Source organism: Cervus elaphus, chromosome 24 (genome assembly GCF_910594005.1).
Source record: "Cervus elaphus chromosome 24, mCerEla1.1, whole genome shotgun sequence".
Classification (NCBI taxonomy): domain Eukaryota; kingdom Metazoa; phylum Chordata; class Mammalia; order Artiodactyla; family Cervidae; genus Cervus; species Cervus elaphus.
The window spans coordinates 49,852,467-49,864,888 of NC_057838.1; the positions used below are offsets into that span (position 1 = coordinate 49,852,467).

The window sequence follows — 12,422 nt, forward strand, 5'->3', positions numbered from 1 at the left end:
GGCATTATTTGCAGTTTATAATAGTGATTCTGAGAAACAAAGTCATCAAACATACATGTGTGTATACATGCCCACCTCATCCTTTGATGGTTTCAGTTTTTTTTTTTCTTTAATTCTCTGAAAATTGGAAATCCATAAACATATGTAGTAAAATTCTCTAAAAACTATATTAACTGCCCTCAGAAAATAACCATCCCTAATATATGTGAGACAACCAAGTTTTCTTTAGGGAGGGTCACAGTATGTCAGGGGACAGGCTCCTGGTTATTTGGTGCAGTCATTTTTGAGCAGTGGTTTCTGTCAAAAGGTCTGTGTTCTGGTTTAACAGTCATGCTGGCAAATGAGAAAGGATGCTTAATGGGATGATCTGCTGCATATATTAGCTCCAGCCGCTTCCATAATTCTTAATTCAGTTCATGGATAAATTTGATCAGCAGCAACACTGAAACTGATTCTGTATAATTCAGGTCTGAGCTGGATTCTCTCCAAGAAGACTCACAGAGAAAACCAAAAGGGCCGTGCTTTGTATAAATAAGTTTCTGTTTCTCCTTTAACAACAGCATTGACCCCAAAGAGATCATGGAAGAAAGCTTCCAATTAATAGACCTGTTCTAATAGATCAAATAAAGAGTGATGCCATATTCTACACCATATTAAATGTTGTGCATTTTATTTCCCCATTGTACGCATGTTGTGAACTTGGCATTCCCAACTGCTTGCAACATTGGTTTGAAAACGGAGCAAAGTAAGGACAGTGAAGAAGAGTACTTCCAAACACTTCTCAAACAGATAACCTTTAGACAGGTTTTGTTGGTGTCGCTTTGTTTTCTTTCTTGGTCACTTGACTACTGTGGTTTTTTAAAGGTATATGTATGTTTTTATTTTATTCACCTCTCATGTCTTTCTGGTTTATTAACTGAGCTGGTGAGTACCCAAAACTCCACTGAGTATTTGGAATGTATCATCTCATTTAATCTTTACCTCCCTGTGTGGTTAATGTTACTGCTTTTCTCATTTTATAGATGAAGAGACATAGGAAAAATTTTCTAAAAGTGGCAGAGCTGGGCTTCCAGTCCAGGTACTTGGACTCCAGAATCCATGCTCTAAATCTTTATGCTCTACTGCCTCCCAAAAGGAGATTATCAATAATTATTTGTTCCATAAGTGAATTATGTGCACTGTAGTTGTGAGGACTTACTAAGGGCCTATGACAGAGGATGTGGCCTTTAAAAATTAATACAGTGCACATTTTATCCAAATGCACTGATTATCTCATGGTGTTTTACTCTATGAAAAAATATGTCTCTACAGAGGATCTACCTCCTCCTACCTCCTGAACTTGGGATTAGTGACATTCCCTGAGAATGCTGTGAGTCAGCATCTTTTCAGCATGGACTATAGTTTACCTTCTCATTGGCCTCTAAGGTTTGTCTAAACCACTGGTGTTAAGAGTGTGAATCTCCTACAGCTTCATGGTAAGAGCCTTGATAATGAAAGCAACAGGAACCATTTATTGAGGGCTTGCTCTGTGCTAGACATGAGCTCAGCACTTCATGTGCATTGTCATTTAATATTTACAGATTGTTTCCATTCAAAGGATGGGAAACAGTCTCAGAGAAGTAAAACAGCTTGCTCAGGATAATGCATTTAGAAAGTGATGTTAGGAAGACTCTGATCCCAAACTCATGCCCTCAGCCCGATGCTTTGCTGCCCGGTGTGCATTCTGGAGCACTCTACTTGCCCTGCTCTGCCTAGTCCAGCGTCTGGTGCCAGGGACAAAGATCCTAGTACCTGCTGATGATGGAAAGATATGTTGGTTATTCGATTGACTGATGAAATGGAAAGTTGAGCAGTTGTCTCTAGAGGGATGCTTCTGGACTGTTACTTTGCATATGAATCACCGGAGGATCTTGTTAAAATGCAGCATCAGGTACCAGAGGTTTCAGGTAGGGAATGAGGGTCTGCATTTCTAACAAACTCCCAGGTAACCCTGGGACTGCTGGTTCATAGACCACATTTTGCCTTGCAAGCCTGTAGCTACTGTGTGGTTATTTAGATTTAGAATAGTTAAAATTAGATAAAATTAAAATTCAGTTTCCCATGTGCACTTGTTACATCTTTCAAGTGCTCAATAGCCTTACATGGCTGTTATCTACCATATTATACAAGCAGATCGAAAACACTTCAGTCATCACAAAAAGTCCTATGGTTTGCACTGCTGGAGAATGTCCAGGAAGTATAGAAAAATATAACCTGCTGTAAGAATCACAAATGCATTCATATCTCATCCTATTGGTTTGAAATAATGTCTATTTTCTCATTAACACTTATGTTATCTTACCTATATATCAGATACCCAAATCTTTGATGGGAAATGTCAATATTGTGCAAAGAATACTGGTAAATATATTTTTGTTTTTATGTTTAGGATCCAACATATGTGCTTGAGGAAAAAAAGACACTTTAAAAAAATAAATAACCAGTCACAGGATTGTCACAACTCCAAAAGCACCAGAACTTCATTGAAAATGCTCTACTCAGACTCAGAAAACAGGAAGACGTACCTGCAAAACCAGTGGTCTCTGGTCCTTTTTAGTCACAATTATAACTTTTCACTGTATCTATCTATCTGTAGATAGATATCTTGTATAACACTCAACTTTTATGCCTTGGTATCTAGAGGTCAAGGTCATTGTCAGCAGAGCAAGGAAAATCATTTTTGCTTATTGATGATATACTGAAAAGTCATTTTGTCCAGTCCTCTCATTTTGCAGATAGGTAAACAAAGGTTCAAAAGGAGAAGCAATTTCAATTAAGTGCTGGTTAGAGCTGGTTTTAGGTGCAAGGCGATATTTGCAGAACTGATGTGAATCTAATCACCCCTCTCCTCTCCCCCTGGATAATCAACCTTTAAATGATGCAGTGATCACTGAAGAACACTTTTTGTTTTCCCTTGCACTAATTATTTTATTTCCTCTTGTGCTTTGTATTTCCTTGCACTATGCCGAAGATATACACGGCCACATTGAATTTGGAAACAAATTGTCCAGAATGGAAACAAATAAGGCTACAGCATTTACAAAGTAATTTCTTTTTGTTTCAGTGGTACCTACTCATTACAGGAATTTAGAAACTACAAATGAGAAAAGAGAATAAAATTTAAATCACCCATAGCAGTTATTCAGCTATTACTATGAATTTGGTGATTATGTAGCCTTATTTTTCTGTGCAAGAAATTTATAAAAATATATATCACGTGCTCGCTTCAGCAGCACATATACTAAAATTGGAACGATACAGAGAAGATTAGCATGGCCCCTGCGCAAGGATGACACGCAAATTCGTGAAGCGTTCCATATTTAAAAAATATATATATATATATATATCACATATTGCTTTGTAATATCATTAACATTTTCCCAAACTATTTCATTAGATTCTAAATAATTTCTGGTGGCCAGAGTAATAACTTTATTGTATGCTAACAACAAAACATATCCTTTTGACTCACAGAAGCATTTATATCACTTCTTCCTTTTATTAAGTTAAACCACCCTGTGGTTGTAGGAGTAACTGACATAACTTTCTTTATGATAAGTTCCTCAAAATGGTACTACTTGGTGAAATACTTTTAAAAAGTTTAAGACCCTGTTGCAGTGTTTCAAAGTCCGCTCCAAAATGTTTGTATTCCTGAACCTAAGAGAAAGTATACAAAAGCAAACTCCCTGAAAATATAGACTCATTTTATTTCAGACTATCTGTAGAACCTAGAATAGTACTTAACAGATAGTAGGCCCTCAATAAAAATTTATTAGCCTAGAGTCTGGCACAGAATGATGTTTGATAAGTGTTAATTACAGTATACTGCCTTTGAAGTTATTATTATTCTCATGGCTCACACATTCTCACTGCATGACAACATCTTTATAGGTTTATTTGGAATAATGTCTAAAAATAAACATAACACCTTTGAAAACTCCAACCTAATCCCTTTTGTTTTCTCCTGTGGGTCATTTCCTTTGCTGACTGTCTTTGGAACATATTCAGTATAGCGTTGGTTTCTGCCTTTTTTGTTTGCTTGGTTTTTTGCCAGTTTATTTGTTAAACTTCATGCTGTCACTTGATGTCGACTCAGCTACTCAGACTGAAAGAATACAACTCATTGGGGGCAAATTTGCCGTATTGAATTTATGAAAACCAGCAACAGAAAAATGATCGAAGCGTGCCATGTCCAACATTAGTGCTTTTTTGTATGTCTACTGGTTGGACCTGCGTCATCTTTCCTTTTTCCAGGGAATGTGGCACAATTAAAAATACTGGCTTTAGTTTAGAACTTGGGTCTGCCATCCAGGCTCTGTGATTGTACAAAAACAACATTGTAAATCAACTATACTCCAATAAAATTGAAATTTTATTAAAATGTAAAAAAGATTAAAATCAATAATAGAATAACTACCCAGCCTCCATAAGTCTTGTTTTCCTCACTTGCAATAGCAGTGCCTATTTCTCAGAGTTGTCAAGAAGAGCACCCAAGACAGTGCACAGAAAGCTCTTAGCATCAAGTCTAGATCCGAATGAATACCCTAGTATACAGTGAGCATTGATACTAGAACCTCATGGCCACGAGTGATTGAACACTGAATATATGTCCAGTTTTATGTTCCCTGGGTTCTATTTTATGAACTTGACACTGGGTTTCAAATTCTGAGATGAGTGCGTTAGATTTTGCTGAGCTTGCCATTTGGGAAATCTTGCAGCAGATTTTTATTGAGCCATTTTCGACTAAATGAAAGTAAGACCCAAAATTGCCAAGCAAATGCTTCTGGCACTCCAGAGATCCAGGAACATGTTGGAACTGGAACTCTAACCAAACCATCTCCATTCTTAATTCAAAGTGTCAGGCTGGTGGTGGTGGTAACAAAGGTCATCACAATGCTGATGAATGAATGCTTATTTTTGGCTGGGAAGGGTGAGTTTATACATAGTATCTCATTTAATTCTTACAACAAGCACAGATGTAAGTGCTGTTTATTCTCAGAAGCTGAGAGAATCTATTAAATTGTCCAGGACCACATAGCTGGGAACTATGGAGCTGTGACCAGAAACCAGTTTAACCTAGCTTGAAAATCTGTGCTCTTTGCTACCACAAACTGCTCTGTAAAACCAACTGTTCAGAGGGTAGTCCCTGCTCTCAGCAGAAGTCAGTGAGGTCATTCTTATCTTTTTTTTTTTTGCTGATCATTGAAAATACTGCCAAATCACCAGGATTGAATGTATAGCCAGACTCATCTTAGAAACTAACTTCTCTTTCCTGTTTTCAATCCTATTTAAAATCAGTGAAAAATACCCTAAGCCACTAGCCTTTCAAATCTGAAATTCACAGGAATGTTTTTTTGTCTTCTTGGAAAAATACCTGAGTGAACTCTCACTTCCTTTGTAAGAAGAGATTTATTTTGCCTGTATTCATTAGCTCTCCGGTTGAGGACACAGAGAGAAACAAGACAGCAGATTATTCAAATAAGCTGGTCATCTGATTGGAAACACACTAATAACCTTGTTACTGTGGGGAAGCCCTCTCTGCTGGAAAGTCTGTTTGGCAGCATGTCATGTCATTGAATCAGGAACTAGAACAGGGATTAAAGGACACGTGTATTGGCTTTGCAGAATTTAAAAGTGCAGCTGTGTGGGTCTCCCAGGTCATCCTGATAGATCTTTAAAATGCATGCATTGAGGGCATTCATCTTTTTTCTTTTTAAATATAATTGACCTACAACACCATATTCATTCCAGATGCACAACATAGGAATTTGATATTTCTGTACATTACACAGTAATTCTGGTTACTGTCTGTCACCATACAAATTTACTACAATATTGTTGGCTGTATTCCCCATGCTATACATTTCATTCCTGTGACATACTCATTTTGTAAGTGAAAGTTTGTACTTTTTAATCTCCCTCACCTATTTCACTCATCCCTTGCATCCTCCTCCCTTCTGACAACCATCTACTTGTTTCTGAGCCTGTTTCAAATTTGTTCATTTGTTTCAATCTGTTCATTTGCTTTGTTTCTCAATTCCACATGTAAGTGATATCATATGGTATTTTTCTTTTTCTGACTTACTTCACTAAGCATAATACCCTCTAGGTCATTTCATGTTGTTGCAAATAGCAAGGTTTCACTCTTTTTTTTTATGGCTGAGTAATACTCTACTAGATAGATACCACATATTCTTTATCCAGTTATCCATTAGTGGACACTTATGTTGCTACTATATCTTGGCTTTCATAAATAATGCTATAATGAACGTGGGGATATATATAGCTTTTGAAACTAATGTTTGTGTTTTTGTTGGAAAAATACCCAGAAGTAGAATTGCTAGATTACATGGTAGGTCTATTTTTAATTTTTGAGGAACCTTCATACTATTTTCTATAGCACTTGTACCAGTTTGCATTCCCACTAACAGTGCACAAGGAGTCCCTTTCAATTTTGTCAAAAGGTTTTTGCATCTATTGAGATGATCATATAATTTTTATATTTAAGTTTGTTAATGTGATGTATCACATTGATTGATTTGAGGATATTGAATCACCTTTGCATCCCTGAATCACTTGATTATGGTGTATGGCCTTTTTTAGTGTATTGTTGAATTTGCTGTGCTAATATTTTGTTGAAGACTTTTACATCTGTGTTCATCAGTGATGTTGGTCTCTAACTTTCTTTTCTTGTGTGGTGTCTTAGTCTGGTTTTGTTATCAGCATGATGCTGGGCTTATTATGTAAGTTTGGAAGGATTCCCTCCCCTTCAGATTTTTGAAGTAGTTTGAGAAGGCTGGGTGTTAACTCTTATTTAAATGTTTGGTAGAATTCACCTGTGAAGTTCTGGTCCTGCACCTTTGTGTGTTGAGATTTTATTATTATTATTAACTCAGTTTTATTACTGGTAATTGGTCTGTTCATATTTTTTTTTTATTTCTTACTGATCCAGGCTTGGGAGATTATATGTTTCTAAGAATTTTCCATTTCTTCTAGGTCATTCATTTTATTGGTGTATAGTTGTTAATAGTAATCTATGATGATCCTTTGTATTTCTATAGTGTTGGTTGTAGCTTCTCTTTCATTTCTGATTTTATTTCCTTGGGCCCTCTGTCATTTATTTATTTATTTTGATGAGTCTGTCTAAAGTTTTATCAATTTCATTTGTCTTTTCAAAGAAGCAAATATTTATTTCTGTACTCATCTTAATGATTTATTTCCTTCTAATAACTTTGGTTTTTGTTTGTTCTTCTTTTCCTAGTCCTTCAGATATCAGTTCAGATCAATTGCTCAGTCGTGTCCGACTCTTTGCAACCCCATGAACCGCAGCATGCCAGGCCTCCTTATCCCATCACCAACTGCCAGAGTCTACCCAAACTCATGTCCATTGAGTTGGTGATGCCATCCAACCATCTGATCCTCTGTCATCCCCCTCTCCTCCTGCCCTCAATTTTTCCCAGCATCAGGGTCTTTTCAAATGAGTCAGCTCTTCACATCAGGTGGCCAGAGTATTGGAGTTTCAGCTTCAGCATCAGTCCTTCCAATGAACACCCATGACTGATCTCCTTTAGGATGGACTGGTTGGATCTCCTTGCAGTCCAAGGGACTCTCAAGAGTCTTCTCCAACACCACTTCAAAAGCGTCAATTCTTCTCCGCTCAGCTTTCTTTATAGTCCAACTCTCACAACCATACATGACTACTGGAAAAATCATAGCCTTGACTACATGGACCTTTGTTGACAAAGTAATGTCTCTGCTTTTTAATATGCTGTCTGCTGCTGCTGCTGCTACTGCTGCTAAGTCGCTTCAGTTGTGTCCAACTCTGAGCGACCCCATAGACAGCAGCCCACTAGGCTCCCCTGTCCCTGGGATTCTCCAGGCAAGAACCCTGGAGTGGGTTGCCATTTCCTTCTCCAATGCATGAAAGTGAAAAGTGAAAGTGAAGTTGCTCAGTCGTGTCTGACTCTTAGCGACCCCATGGACTGCAGCCCACCAGGCTCCTCCGTCCATGGGATTTTCCAGGCAAGAGTACTGGAGTGGGTGGGGTGCCTTTGCCTTCTCCTAACATGCTGTCTAGGTTGGTCATAACTTTCCTTCCAAGGAGTAAGCATCTTTTAATTTCATGGCTGCAGTCACCATCTGCAGTGATTTTGGAGCCCCCAAAAATGAAGTTAGCTACTATGTCCTCTGTTTACCCATCATTGTGCCATGAAGTGATGGGACCGGATGCCATGATCTTAGTTTTCTGAATGTTGAGCTTTAAGCCAACTTTTTCCCTTTCCTTTTTCACTTTCATCAAGAGGCTCTTTAGTTTTTCTTCGCTTTCTGCCATAAGGGTGGTGTCATCTGCATATCTGAGGTTATTGATATTTCTACCAGCAATCTTGATTCCAGTTTGTGCTTCATCCAGCCTGGTGTTTCTCATGATGTTCTCTGCATATAAGTTAAATAAGCAGGGTGACAATATACAGCCTTGACGTACTCCTTTTCCTATTTGGAACCAGTCTGTTGTTCCATGTCCAGTTCTAACTGTTGCTTCCTGAGCTGCATACAGGTTTCTTAAGAGGCAGGTCAGGTGGCTTGGTATTCCCATCTCTTTCAGAATCTTCCACAGTTTATTGTGATCCAAATTGTCAAAGGCTTTGGCATAGTCAATAAAGCAGAAATAGATGTTTTTCTGGAACTCTCTTGCTTTTTTGATGAGCCAGCGGATGTTGAAAATTTGATCTCTGGTTCCTCTGCCTTTTCTAAAACCAGCTTGAACATCAGGAAGTTCATGGTTCACATATTGCTGAAGCCTGACTTGGAGAATTTTGAACATTACTATACTAGCATGTGAGATGAGTGCAATTGTGCGGTCGTTTGAGCATTCTTTGTTTGTGGCATTGCCTTTATTAGGGATTGGAATGAAAACTGACCTTTTCCAGTCCTGTGGCCACTGCTGAGTTTTTCAAATTTGCTAGTATATGGAGTGCAGCACTTGCACAGCATCATCTTTTAGGATTTGAAATAGCTCAACTGGAATTCTATCACCTCCACTAGCTTTGTTCGTTGTGATGCTTCCTAAGGCCCACTTGACTTCACATTCCAGGATGTCTGGCTCTAAGTGAGTGTGAGTGATCACACCATTGTGCTTATCTGGGTCATGAAGATCTTTTTTGTACAGTTCTTCTCTGTATTCTTGCCACCTCTTCTTAATATCTTCTGCTTCTGTCAGGTCCATACCATTTTTGTCCTTTATTGAGCCCATCTTTGCATGAACTGTTCCCTTGGTATCTCTAATTTTATTGAAGAGATCTCTGGTCTTTCCTGTTCTATTGTTTTCCTCTATTTCTTTGCATTGATCACTGAGGAAGGCTTTCTTATCTCTCCTTGCTATTCTTTGAAACTCTGCATTCAAATGAGTATCTTTCCTTTTCTCCTTTGCTTTTCACTTCTCTTCTTTTCACAACTATTTGTAAGGCCTCCTCAGACAGCCATTTTGGTTTTTTGCATTTCTTTTCCATGGGGATAGTCTTGATCCCTGTCTCCTGTACAGTGTCACGAACCTCCATCCATAGTTCATCAGGCACTCTGTCTATCAAATCTAGTCCCTTAAATCTATTTCTTGCTTCCACTGTATAGTCATAAGGGATTTGATTTAGGTCATACCTGAATGGTCTATTGGTTTTCCCCACTTTCTTCAATTTCAGTTTGAGTTTGGCAATAAGGAGTTCATGATGTGAGCCACAGTCAGCTCCCGGTCATGTTTTTGCTGACTGTATAGAGCTTCTCCATCTTTGGCTGCGAGGAATATAATCAGTCTGATTTCGGTGTTGACCATTTGGTGATGTCCATGTGTAGAGCCTTCTCTTGTGTTGTTGCAAGAGGGTGTTTGCTATGACCAGTGCGTTCTCTTGGCAGAACTCTATTAGCCTTTGCCCTGCTTCATTCCGTACTCCAAGGCCAAATTTGCCTGTTACTCCAGGTGTTTCTTGACTTCCTGCTTTTGCATTCCAGTGCCCTATAATGAAAAGGACATCTTTTTGGGGTCTTAGTTCTAGAAGATCTTGTAGGTCTTCATAGAACTGTTCAACTTCAGCTTCTTCAGCCTTACTGGTTGGGGCATAGACTTGAATTACCGTGATATTGAACGGTTTGCTTTGGAAACGAACAGAGATCATTCTGTCGTTTTTGAGATTGCATCCAAGTACTGCATTTCAGACTCTCTTGTTGACTATGATGGCTGCTCCATTTCTTCTAAGGGATTCCTGCCCACAGTAGTAGATATAATGGTCATCTGAGTTAAATTCACCCATTCCAGTCCATCTTAGTTTGCTGATTCCTAGAATGTCAATGTTCACTCTTGCCACCTCCTGTTTGACCACTTCCAATTTGCCTTGATTCATGGACCTAACATTCCAGGTTCCTATGCAGTATTGCTCTTTATTGTCTTTTCTGTCAGACCTCTCCACCATGACCCCTCCATCTTGGGTGGCCCTACACAGCATGGCATAGTTTCATTGAGTTAGACAAGGCTGTGGTCCAGGTGATCAGATTGGCTAGGTGTCTATGATTGTGGTTTTAGTCTGTCTGCCCTTTGATGCCCTCTCACAACACCTACCGTCTTACTTGGGTTTCTTTTACCTTGGACGTGGGTTATCTCTTCATGGCTGCTCCAGCAAAGCGCAGCTGCTGCTCCTTACTTTGGACGTGGGGTAGCTCCTCTTGGCCACCACCCCTGACCTTGGACCTTTAGATATAAGATTGGGTTGTTTGAGTTTTTGTTTCTGGCATGAAACATTTAAGTGAACATGGAGAAATGAGTAACTTTCTATAAGTCACCAGCTTTCTGGGTATCCCTCTAATAAAGTGCATGCTTATCTCAATTCCATCTTAACTCAGTTTTTTCTCATCTAAGGAAAGCCAGGGCTATAGAAACCGTATAATGCTGTCACACAAGCAGAACCTGAGAGGCAGCTAGAGAAAGGATGCATACGGTGAAAAGTGCTGTCATTGTGCCCTTGCTGGTTTTTTCCAAGAGCCTCTTAGTTTTCATTCACATACTTGTACTTTGTAAACAAATTAAGGGAGGTAACTAGTAGGAAAGGTATTGTGTTCTCTGCCCTTCAGTTATTCCAGAGTTGACTGTGTGTGTTACATACCATGTCATTCAAAGGATCCTTAAGGGACACCTGACCTAGTTGAGCAGTCAAGCCTTTAATAAAACTGCCAAAATAAGTTATGGAATTTCTTATACAACTGTGAGATTCCCTCCAAGACACACTGAAGGTTACTTAAATTTTAATATTTAGAGCATAACGTAGATGGTAGTGACCAGCCTGCTGTGTTGCATGATAATGATGATCTTGGTATGATGACCACAGGGATGGCAATGAAGAGGACGTGAAGGAGGATAGTACCTATCGTTTCGTATACTTTGCATGTGCCAGGGACAAAGGTACAATGTCATATGTTAGCTCCATTTAATCTTTACAGCAATCACAATGAAGATACTAAGAGTATGCCTACTTTACAAATAAACTCAGGCTTAGAAAAGCCAGTCTGTTTTCTCAAGACCACATAGCTACTGGGCAGTGGGTCTAGAATTCAAACAGTCTGATTCCAGAATGAAGATCTTTAATCACTATATCTATGATCTGCAAACTCCTTTGAACACACACTCCATCAGTAACACATTTTACTAATATCCCTTTTATATTTACTTATTATTAAGTAATACCATACTAATATACTATATATAAAATAAAATATATAAAGTATAAGTGGAGAAAGATGGACAAAAGATGAAATATTTGATTTTGTTAAATTTATCAACAGTACAGAAATATTTTTGATATCATAAGAAGGTAATTATAATTGATGTTTTGGTGAAAGTTACCTGCTTATATTCTTCAGTATTTTTGAAATTTTTGTTTAACACTTTCTGAATAAGTAGCTCAAAGGCTCAGTTCTGAGGTTTTTTTCACTAGTTGTCAAAACTGGAAATGATGCATTAGAAAGATCCTTAGATCCAAATGGAAATTGGGTGTCACTTTTTTTTTTTTGGCTGCACATTTTTTTTGGGGGGGGGTTGTTGCAAAATTATGAGAAAAATATTTGATAGATGAATAATCATCATCAACAGTGAATGAACTATGGGGAGATCACGTTAACCATATTTCAGTTCTTCCCACCAGTTATGCAAAGATTTTTGTTGAAATCCACTTAGTGCATAGCTGTCTTTTCTTACGTCAATCTGTTCTGCACGTGCATTTTTATATATTTTTTAATTTGTTTAAAACTCACTAAAACTCTAAGTTCAAAACTTCTGAATGCTGATTAATCAGACTCATAAACTTTTTTCCATTATTTTAAAGAGATTTTTAAGATACATCAATATA

General features: G+C 38.2%; 1 protein-coding gene and 1 non-coding gene across 12 annotated transcripts in view; both read left to right on the forward strand.

Moving 5' to 3' along the window:
- The window catches only part of CADPS (calcium dependent secretion activator), a 473,148-nt gene that overhangs the window by 84,088 nt on the left and 376,638 nt on the right, over positions 1-12,422 (forward strand). The window lies entirely within an intron of this gene.
- On the forward strand, positions 3,257-3,363 carry LOC122683418. The gene has a single exon (XR_006337755.1). It is a non-coding gene; the product is annotated as a U6 spliceosomal RNA (small nuclear RNA).